This window comes from Bubalus kerabau, chromosome 18 (genome assembly GCF_029407905.1).
Source record: "Bubalus kerabau isolate K-KA32 ecotype Philippines breed swamp buffalo chromosome 18, PCC_UOA_SB_1v2, whole genome shotgun sequence".
NCBI lineage: Eukaryota > Metazoa > Chordata > Mammalia > Artiodactyla > Bovidae > Bubalus > Bubalus kerabau.
Window position 1 is genome coordinate 29,183,984 of NC_073641.1, and position 11,112 is coordinate 29,195,095.

General features: G+C 36.3%; 1 long non-coding RNA gene across 1 annotated transcript in view; it reads right to left on the minus strand.

The window, feature by feature from the left end:
* Positions 1-7,170, minus strand: part of LOC129633070 (uncharacterized) — a 138,589-nt gene extending 131,419 nt beyond the window's left edge. The window contains exon 1 of the long non-coding RNA XR_008704856.1: positions 7,045-7,170. This is a non-coding gene — a long non-coding RNA (uncharacterized LOC129633070). The remainder of the gene's footprint in view (positions 1-7,044) is intronic.
* Positions 7,171-11,112: the final 3,942 nt, after the last annotated feature.

Consider the following 11,112-nt stretch of genomic DNA (forward strand, 5'->3'; position numbering starts at 1 on the left):
TCTGCTTCTGTTAGGTCCATACCATTTCTGTCCTTTATTGAGCCCATCTTTGCATGAAATGTTCTCTAATTTTCTTGAAGAGATCGCTAGGCTTTCCCATTCTATTGTTTTCCTCTATTTCTTTGCATTGATCACTGAGGAATGCTATCTTATTTCCCCTTGGTTTCTTTGAAACTCTGCATTCAAAAGGGTATATATTTCCTTTTCTCCTTTGCCTTTCTATTTGTATGTCTCAGAAAATGTAAATTAAAGAAAAAACAGTGAGTTACAACTACAAGGCTAGTAGACTGACCAAAATCCAGGACACTGACAACACCAAAATATGCTGGTTACCATGTGGAGCAACAAAAATTTCATTCATTGCTGGTAGGAGTGCAAAATGGTACAGGCATTTTGGAAGACAGTTTGACAGTTTTTTACAAAACTAAACATATTTTCACCTTATAATCCCACTACAGAATTTGTTATATTATATATATATATATTCATTTTTCATTGTAAGATAATTGCTTTACAATATTGTATTGTTTTCTGCCATATTTCAATTTGTATCACCCATAGGTATATGTATGTCCCCACACTCCTGAACCTCCTTTCTACCCCCGACCCCATCCCAGTTTTCTCCATTCTGATACTGTAAGCACCACTTGTCTTTCTGCTAGAATTTTGACCCTATTCTCTCTGCCTTTGATACTGTTCATTTATATGTTTGTTTGTTTGTTTGTTTTGCCTATTTAAATAAGTACCTTATCAGTTTACTGGTGTTTTGGAGACAGTAAGTGTAATAGAATCTTATGAAATTGATTATTTTTTTTTTACCATCTTTTATCTGCACAGAGATTTTTTCCAATGATGCCCTTTAAAATTATGATCTCTTCAATCCCAGCTTTAAAATTTTTTCCAACTTTTAAATTCTAACTCTATGAATATCAGCAAAAATATAATTTTTACACTTTAGTTGAGAAAAAGCTATCTAAATTACCCATGAAGATCAATACAGGTTGTGTAATTAAAAACATAAATCATTCATCTTACTCTTTTCAGGCTCTACTTCATAAAGTACCTGATTGTTCCAAGGTATATATTTGTTTGATTTGAGTAATATGCCTCCTGGTTTTGTATAGACCAATCACAACCAAAACTGAATGATAGTGGACTAAACCCAAGCTTGCTTTGATTCTCCTTATCTTTTCTCAAATACCCAATAGTGAGACAAGTTTGAGCATTCATAGTCTAATCCAGATATGGAGTAGTCAAGCAAAGTTTGAGAAGTGTTAAAAATGATTTATTCCTTCAGAATATAATTTTGTTAGTTTAATGATGTTCATTGGGTATTGCAGGACAAGGTGTTAGGTGTGGAGGACATCGAAGCAAACAAGAAAGATTGAGTCCCTATCTTCAGGGAGATAAATAACACCTACATTCTGCCCATAATTTATAAAGGGAGAAAACACATTTCATGACATCAACTTTGTTTGACAAACAGAAGCAGAAAATCCTATGTGCTGTCCAAAAAATTGCTTCCTTGGATATGAGTCTTATATCCATTTTATACAGAAGTGGATGGAAATTCAAATACATGACTCTACTCCCCTATATCACAATGCCTCAGCTCCTGTAGTGGGTAAGCCTCAATTCTTGATTCTGGGAATGCTCCCATATAACCAGCACATGTTGCTGCCAGAAAAAATAAATTCTTCTCTGAGAGATCTCTCTATATTCCTTTGCTCCTTATCACTTATTTCTTAACTCCCACTTTTTATTTCACGCTCAGACTCTTATATGTTGTTCAGTTGCTCAATCACGCCTGACTCTTTGTAACCCCATGGACTGTAGCATACCAGGTTTCCCTGCCTTCACCATCCCTCAGAGTTTACTCAAACTCATGTCCATTGAGTCTGCGATGCCATCCAACCATCTTATCCTCTGTCATCCCCCCTCCTCCTGCCTTAAATCATTCCCAGCATCAGGGTCTTTTCTAATGAGTTAGTTCTAATGAGGTGGCCAAAGTATTGGAGTTTCAGTTTCATCATCAGTCCTTCCAGTGAATATTCAGGATTGATTTCCTTTAGGACTGACTGGTTTGATCTCCTTGCAGTCCAAGGGACTCTCAAGGACCTTCCCCAGCACCACAATTCAAAGGCATCAATTCTTGTTGCTCAGCCTTTTTTATTGTCCAGTTCTCGCATTTGTACATGACCACTGGAAAAACCACAGCTCTGACTAAATGGACCTTGTAGGCAAAGTAATGTCTCTGCTCTGTAATATGTTGTCTAGGTTTGTCATAGATTTCCCTCCAAGGAGCAAGTGTCTTTTAATTTCATGGCTACAGTCACCATCCACAGTGATTTTGGAGCCTAAGAAAATAAAGTCACTTTTTACATTGCTTCCCCATCTATTTGCCATGAAGTGATGGGACCAGATACCATTATCTTTGTTTTTTGAATATTGAGTTTTAAGACAGCTTTTTCACTCTCTCTTTCACCTTCTTCGACCTCTTATATGAATTATCACTTATTTATCATTTCCACCAATAGATAGGCCCCAGGGTAGATGGTAAGAGGAAAAAAGAAGAGGATTTCTCTGCAGTTTAGCCTCAGGATGAACTTTTCACAGAGCCAAGATTAGCCTCCAATTGGCATATCTCTCCTGAAGTTTTGTGCTACAGGAATGTATCTCTTTTGATTAGCTTGCCTTGCATTACCCAACCCTCTTGTCTTACATTGTAAATGTCAAGATGCAGGACAGTGTACAATACTGTCAGAAGAAAAACAAAATGTTTACAACTTACACTTATGAAAAACATTCTAGGGCAAAAGAGGGGATTTTGAGGGTATTTTATAAAAGGAACTAATTTGTTGTAATATAGGTGGCCAGAGAAGATCCCTGTGGAAGTGATTTTTGTTCTTATCTTGAAGAAAGAGTACTAATTGATGGACCTGGTAGATAAAAATTAGGGAAGAGTTTGGCAATCATAGCTAACAGCATATGGTTACCTATGTGGGGGAGGGATAGCAGGGTGACAGGAATGTGATGATTTAGAAAGACAGATAGTATAATAGGACAAAAACCAAAAAGGAACTGTAAGTAAGTCTCAAGATGACACAAAATGAACAGTGCAGATATATTCAGGATATACTAGTAGGTTTGATCTTTATTGTAAGAGTGACTGTAAGAGATCCATGGGGATTTTTATTGTTTTTTTATTTTGATTGAGATGCAGCTTAAACACTTAAATTTGCCAATTTTAAATGTACAATTTAATGAACTTTGTTAAATGTATAAAACAAGGAACAATCTCTAGAATCATGAACATTTCCATCTTCCCCAAATTCCATTTTATAGCAATTTTATTTTTAGAATCTCATATAAGTGAAACCCTATAGTATATTGCTCTTTGTGTCTGGCTTTATTTACTTATCAAATGTTTTTGAGACCCTTCAATGCAATTACAAGTATTATGCATGTATCATGACCTTTTTATTATAATATTAATATTATAATATAATATTAATATTTGGATTAATAACAAGTTGCCATTAATTATTCTCTTAAAGTTAAAGTTTATTTAATTTTGAGTTCTTGGTCTGGAATTCAACCTGAAATTACAAAATTGTTTCTACAGAAAATGCAATCCACTTCATGCAGGCTACTTTATTCTGCTCTAATTTTATCATAAATAGTTCTTAGAACATATTAAATGCAACAAATACAAAGTCAACTTCTCCAAATCAATTCTTTTGCTGAAATATTAAATAAAAATCAATGCAGTTCTTCAACAAAGATGCAAGTTTTTGTTTTTCAACTAAATACAAACTTATTTTTTGTGTTTACATCCATTTTGTTACAGTTATATCATCTAAATACATTCCAAAAGATTTTTCAGAAGTTATCATTTAAAAGATTTTAAACAGCATGGTCTACTGCAGGGCAGATCCAAAATAAAAACAAAAAGCAAAAATGACTTTTCCTCCTGTAGAGGATCTACAAAATATTTTTTAAAGTATCATCCATATTAAATCTGTATTTTTTTTATCTCAGATCCTTGAACCTGGCCTTTTTATAATTATACTTTTGTATAGCTGTGAATGAAGAAAGAGACAGTTGTTGAATTGTGCTTTGAAAACATAATGATAATCATTAGTGATAAAGTGATACGTATTTGCACTCATTGACTATGATTCTATTGGTAAGAAAGACCCTCTGTGCATGAAGGAGAAATTAAAACCCAAAATATTTTATTACTTTTCTTAGTTGTGAATCAATGTTAAATATAACAGGCAGGAAAATCAGAAATTAAAAGTGCAACTTCACTTGGGTTATGAAAGTTTCTTAACAACATATTTATTTATTATTGGGCACTTACTTTAAAGAACTTTTCTGCTGCACTTCAATGATGAATTAGATTTTTTTTGCATTATGATGCCTATGAAGCACAATTATTTAGCCCCTTTCCTTTCTTAAATCCCATTAAGATGACAGTATCAATATTAAAAATGAGAAGAAAAGCATATATTTCTGGAAAGTCAAAAACAGTGACAAAGGGAAACCTGAATATTCAGGGATTTCTGGAAGATATAATGCAAATGGAAACTGTCTAGTGGGAAGACCCCACAGAGCTCAGAGACATACAATCTTATAAAAGGGACAGGCAGATCTTTCAAGTGAATGGATTTTTCATAGGAAACAAACAAACAAAAAAATATACCAAGAGTGAAGAGCAGGAGGTGAGACAGTGATCAGTGATAAGTGATAAATTCACAAGGAGTTAAAGGACAGTGGAATAATTACACAAGCATCTATTTTCATAGCAATTGCTATGGCTTTTCACCAAGACAAAGTACAGTCGGTAGATTTCTTTAAAAGAACTGGAGCATGTGCTGTGAAGGCCACAGATAGAGAGCAAAAAAGGAAAGCAGAAAGAACTCACACATTTAGAGATCAAGCTACTCCTATACTCTATGTTTTTTTCTGAGCACTGCCCTTCTGCAAACACACTGACTTGAGTTTGCCAATCACCATTCTGCACCCATTGATGGAATTTGAGCACAGATATTAATCTGGATGGCCAGAAAGCCCCCAGTCCTTTGACTCAAACTGTTAGTCCACAGGTAGGTATTTGACACAAGTGGTTTTCCTGAAGTTATTTTGGGCGATAGTTGAGAGCTCTGGGAGAGAAAATACCTCTCTTCTTCTTTGATTGAAAGGTACAAAAAACTGGGAATTAAAATCATGATCAGTGTTCAGATGTGATGTGTGTTGCTCTTATCTGATTTTACTGGATCCAATTAGCTGACGTTCCAGATTTCCTCGGCCATTTTTTTCTGTGTGCTCCTTTTAGGTTCCTTCAGGAAGATCGTCTGGTATGAACCACATTCTGGTAGCCACACTGGAATGGTTTTGTTCTTTTCTGAAGGGAGGCTTTGGGGACTCCTTTGTCAACACTGTAGGACAGAGGGGATGGAATGCCACTTGCTTAACAGCTCAGGACTAATGTGGTAGCTGCTCCCATTCCCTCATGTCACTTAGACTAGGAAGCAACATGCCAGAGCCTTATCACCATCTTCTAGACGTCTTGCCTTGTGCCCCCCAGGGCTTCCCTCCATGCTGAAACTCAAATGCCTTGAACCCACTTATCACCCACTCATGAATACAGGCTCACCAGGCTGTTCCCAGACACAAGCTGAAAGCCAGAAGGGGAAGACTACTCCTGCATACTAAGTCTCCTGTGTCCTGCTCTTGCTACTGCTGTGGGGTGGTTTCCCTATCAGTTGTCCAAAGTGGGGTGGGAACAGATGGTGCAACCCAGAAGGGTTGACACAACATATAAGAAACATTGACCAAGGCAGTTGTCTCTTCTTTTCCTAATGTAATGTTCAGAGAAGCAGTTCATACGTCTTGTGACCAGAAAGAATGGTCACAAGAAAACAACTATGTTTTTGGTGACGCTTTCTGCGGCTCTTTCGTATATAACTCTTTTATTGCTATCTTTTCTTCCTCCTCTTATTTTCTTTTTTTCTTTATTCTTATTTTGTTGCTTCTGGACCTTTTCTTTCCAAATAAAGCACTATCATGTAGGATCTTTTCTCAGACTCTGGATTCTAAAAACATTGGGTTAAGATACTCTTGGAATTCAGTGATTCAGAATTAACAATAGTGATTAAAAAATGTAACACCAATAAAATACTAATAATAAATAATAACTCTAATTGCATAAAGTGAAAAGGAACTAAAGAGCCTCTTGATGAGGGTGAAAAAGGAGAGGGAAAAAGCAGGCTTAATACTCAACATTAAATAACTAAGATGACAACATCCACTCCCATCACTTCATGGCAAATAGAAGGGGAAAAGTGGAGACAGTGACAGATTTTATTTTCTTGGGCTCCAAAATCACTGAGGATGGTAACTACAGTCATGAAATTAAGACACTTTCTTCTTGGAAGGAAAGTTATGACAACTTAGACAATGTATTAAAAAGCAGACATAATTTTGCTGACAAAAGTCCATATAGTCAAAGCTATGGTTTTTCCAGTTAGTTATGTATGAATGTGAGTGTTGGACCATAAAGGCAGCTGAGCACCAAAGAATTGATGCTTTCCAAATGTAATTCTGTTAAAAAGACTCTTTAGAGTCTTTTCCAAGGGACTACAAGGAGATAAAACCAGTCAGTTCTAAATAAAATCAACCCTGAATACTCACTGAAAGGATTGATGCTGGAGCTGAAGCTCAAATATTTTCACCACCTGATACAAAGAGCTGACTCTTTGGAAAAGACTCTGATGCTGGGAAACATTGAAGGCAAAAGGGGAAGGGAGTAGCAGAGGATAAGATAGATAATATCACCGGCTCAATGGACATGAATTTGAGCAAACTCCAGGAGATAGTGGAGGACAGAGGAGTCAAGCATGCTGCAGTCTATAGGGTCACAAAGAATCAGAGAGGACTTAGCAACTGAGAACAATGACAGAAACAACAAATTGAGTATTTCTTACGTATCATATATTGTTTTAAATTCTTCACATATATTAATTCATTATTTCTCACCTATAAGATAGGAACTATTACGACTCCTGCTTGGCAGATGAGGAAAATGAAAAAGAGAGGAAGGCACAGCTGAGGTCAGGCACAGCTACAGTGACAGGGTGTATGTTGGCAGATATTATAAATGATTTGCCCAAAAGCACTAGAGGAAAGTGGCAGTTCTCAATATTCTCTGGTGGATGATGGCAAAACTAACTAGAGCTGGTTGGCAGTGTGCACATGTCCTGGAGAAAAAGGGGTCATGTAAGTGGATTGAAAGAACTGCTTCCCCAAAAAGAGAATAGCATTTAGACAGCCTTGCAGGGGGCATCCATTCACATTGCAATTGCACACAAGTAAGTCCTTTGACTTCATAAGGGAGATAAAGCGGATCAGAGATCTTGAGTACAGTGGCAGGTTGCCAGTTCAATAGTCCAGCACCCCTGAAGTGCACCTTCTAGCTCTCCACATGCTGGAGGAAGACCTTCTGCTCCAGGCTAGTCCCACTGCAGAAATGGTAGTTCTGGAGGCTTTGGTCCAGGCAGCAGGTGCGGAGTGTCAAAGTGCTGCGTGACTAACACCTGAGGAGCTGGTGATTTAGAAATTCTTCTGCAGGACTTCCCTACCCTCAACCAAGTGGAAATCCAAAGCAGCAGTTCTGTCTGCACAATTCCCCAAAATGTAGATTCAGATCTCCAGAACTGAAAACCAAAGGCAGCATTCTGATTTTGTGCCCTACTGACAGCCCCATAGACATTTCTGGAACCTGGTGTAACTATCAACTCATCACTGTTGTGATGGTGAGGGTGATGGAAAAGAAGCATATTTCCAACTCAGAACTTCACCTTTAAGGGAACAAGAGCTTCAGACCACGAATTCTGCCTTAATCGTTGATGTGAGTGAGCAGTAATCAGGACTAATTCAGAGGCACACAGGCACCCTTCTTTGTAATTCCTTTAAGGAAAACAAAACAAATTTTGAAAAAAAACTGATATTTCTGCATTTTGAAAGACAGAGGTTTAGGTGATCATATAGGTAATGATGACTTGAAGATTTAAAAGTCCAGAAATTTTCTGCCTTTAAACAAAGCTGGGCCGGTTGTTTAAACATTTTTCTGGGAATCTCAAAATCTTTCTCTCTCTCTGGCCCTCACTCTCTTACTCATTGGCCAGATTTCCTCATTTCTCAAGTTGGCTTTTCTCTATATTAAATTTATACTTCAAAACTCAAAATTCAACCTCAAGGTTCTAGAATAAAGTAAGTAATTTAATGCAAGTTACTAAGTAATGTGTCTCTTAAGAATGAAGACCTGGGAAGCAGAAGCAGAAAACTATTCAGGAAAAAAAAAAATCTCTTTCTATATCCCTATCCATACACACTCCTTGAGAAAATGAGTTGACTTTAGAATTATTTGAATTTTAACGTAATTTTATTGTGTCTACTTGTGTTTGCAAACACTTGCAAAAATCTTTTGTAACTCTTGCTCTCCATCAACTTTACTGGTGAAATTACCATGAAAACTATGAATTATAGGTTCTGATTGAATCAGCGTGTAGCAAGCTAGCACTAATTGATTTGACTGCAGATTAGAGTGGGAACGTTTTTCAGAAGTGTGTTGCTATCCATGTAGACATAGCCTTAGCGTGAACTGACACTGTCTGTCAAGGTCCAGCACACTTACACAATACAGTCTGATCACAGAATAGCAAAGGAAGTTTTTGATAGATGAAACACCTAAATATATTCATGTTCTTTAAAAAATAAATCTCTAGATAGGTCATTAAAAACCATACTTTAAAATGGAAACTGACAAACCGAGAGAGGGTAAGTGTGGCTCCATTGTTAAAGCTTATTATAGCTCACACCATTAAAAATGAGAGTTTGATCTGCTGATGAAAATGATGTTTGATTTTACTCTCTTCTCACCATCCTTCTTACATTGACAATTTGTAGTCAAAAAAGAACAAATCACGCAGATAATTTGAATATTGGCTTTTTTCTTCCCTTCTGTCTACCTTTTCTAAATAGATGAACTGACAAGTGATGCCTTGGTTTATATAATCTCAAGAAATTTCTCTTTGCTCTGTTCAATAATATCACTTGACACCTTTCACTAGCTCATTTGTGTTAGCATGTAAATTGTTCCTCTACACAGTTTTATATTATATGGATAAGTTATTTAGTATGGAGTTTAAACATATAAATAAAATAGAGCAATGAATTAGCCTGCACTAGCCTTTAATAAATGCTAATAAAACAGGTGTTGTTGCAATATAATCATTTAAATGACGTTTTTAAACTGTGTTTCTGTTTTTCCTTTCTATGATTTTTGCTACTTGGCATAAAAGTTTGAATACAATCCTGTATAATACCTTCTTCCAGAATATAAAATCTAAATATTTCTCTATGCACATATGTGAAAACATATATTATATTTTAGGAAACTAATTTCCTTTTATGGTGTTAGCAAACTAACTTTTAAAATTTAAAAGTCATACATCTATGTATTTAACATTTTAAGTTACAATAAATATATACCACTTTATAAAGACCCCATTCCCCCAAAAGGTCAACACAGTTAATATAAGTTAGACCTAAATTAGATATCAAAAAAATCTTCATTATTATATATTTGTCTTTTATTTTCCTTACTTATCATAATGTTCTGTACCTGGATATTTTCTACTTTAATAATGTTTCCTGATAACTATTTATAGTAACACTTGGATATCTAAATTATGCTATTCCAATAAATTAGTGTAATTTAATTATTGATTCACTGTACACCCACAGTTAGACATTTAAATTGTTTCTAGTTACCTTTTTCTATTTCACAATAACTCTACAAGTCCCATTTCTGAATGAGTGTGTGTGTGTGTGTGCATGCCTATGTATGTATTTAATGACTTTCAGTAACTAGTAAAAATATTATGTCACAAGCTGTTGACTCTTCTTCCCTAGTTCAACCTAGAAATCTCACAGAAGTAAATGTGTATTGATTTGAAGAACTAAAATAAAGCTCTGAGAAATATATGAGGAAGAGGACAGGGGAGAGTGGCTATTAAGTCCCAAAGGAAGAGCAATGGCAGCTAGGGGCAGAGACAGGCCTGGAGTCAGAGTCAGCAGGAAACAGGATGGGAGAATTTTTAGTGCCCTTTTCTCTGCCATATTTCCTATGCAGATAACTTCCTGCTACCTCACTTCTGAAGAGAATTATCAGGTCAACACAGCCTTTACCAAGTAGGTAACAGATGAGTGAAGAGCAGCTGGTTAACTGAATGTTCCTTCCTCTTCCCCTACTTCCAAACTGTAGCTTGGCAACCATAGTGAAAGAGAAAACTCTTTCAACATAGATCAGTGCATCAGGCAGGGTAACCAAATTCCCTGAGGAAGAGTCACTTAGTGAGGAGAGAAAAAGAAGTTAGTCAAACCTGGTCTATGGCATTTTGGGAACATTTTCTGGCGGTATGCTTCACCTCCAAACCCATTAAATACTTCACAGGCTGGGGCTTGGCACTGCTACAATTGATCAGTTCAGTTCTTCAGTTCAGTCGCTCAGTCACATCTGACTCTTTATGGCCTCATGGACTGCAGCATTGCAGGCTTCCCTGTCCATCACCAACTCCTGGAGTTTACTCAAACTCATGTCAATCCAGTCGAAGATGCCATCCAACCATCTCATTCTCTGTTGTCCCCTTCTCCCCCCACCTTTAATCTTTCATCAGGGTCTTTTCCAATGAGTCAGTTCTTCACATCAAATGGCCAAAATATTGGCGTTTCAGCTACTCTTTATAATCCTAGTGAAAAAGACTGATGTTTTTGGGGGAAATAATCTTACAAAATAGTCAGACTTAGAAGAGTACAACAAAAATATAAGAGAAACAACAAAATACTATATACTATACTGGATAAACCAGAATTAATTCAGTAGTCAAGGATTGTTTGAAGATTACATCTGTGGAGCTACTGATAAGCTGAAGAAGGAATAGTCATGAAGAGGGCACACAGGTATAAGTATTATGATAGTTGAAAAAAAGAACCCTATTACGAGCTAAGTGGAAACAAGATAAGAGCCAAGTAGTGAGTTTCAGA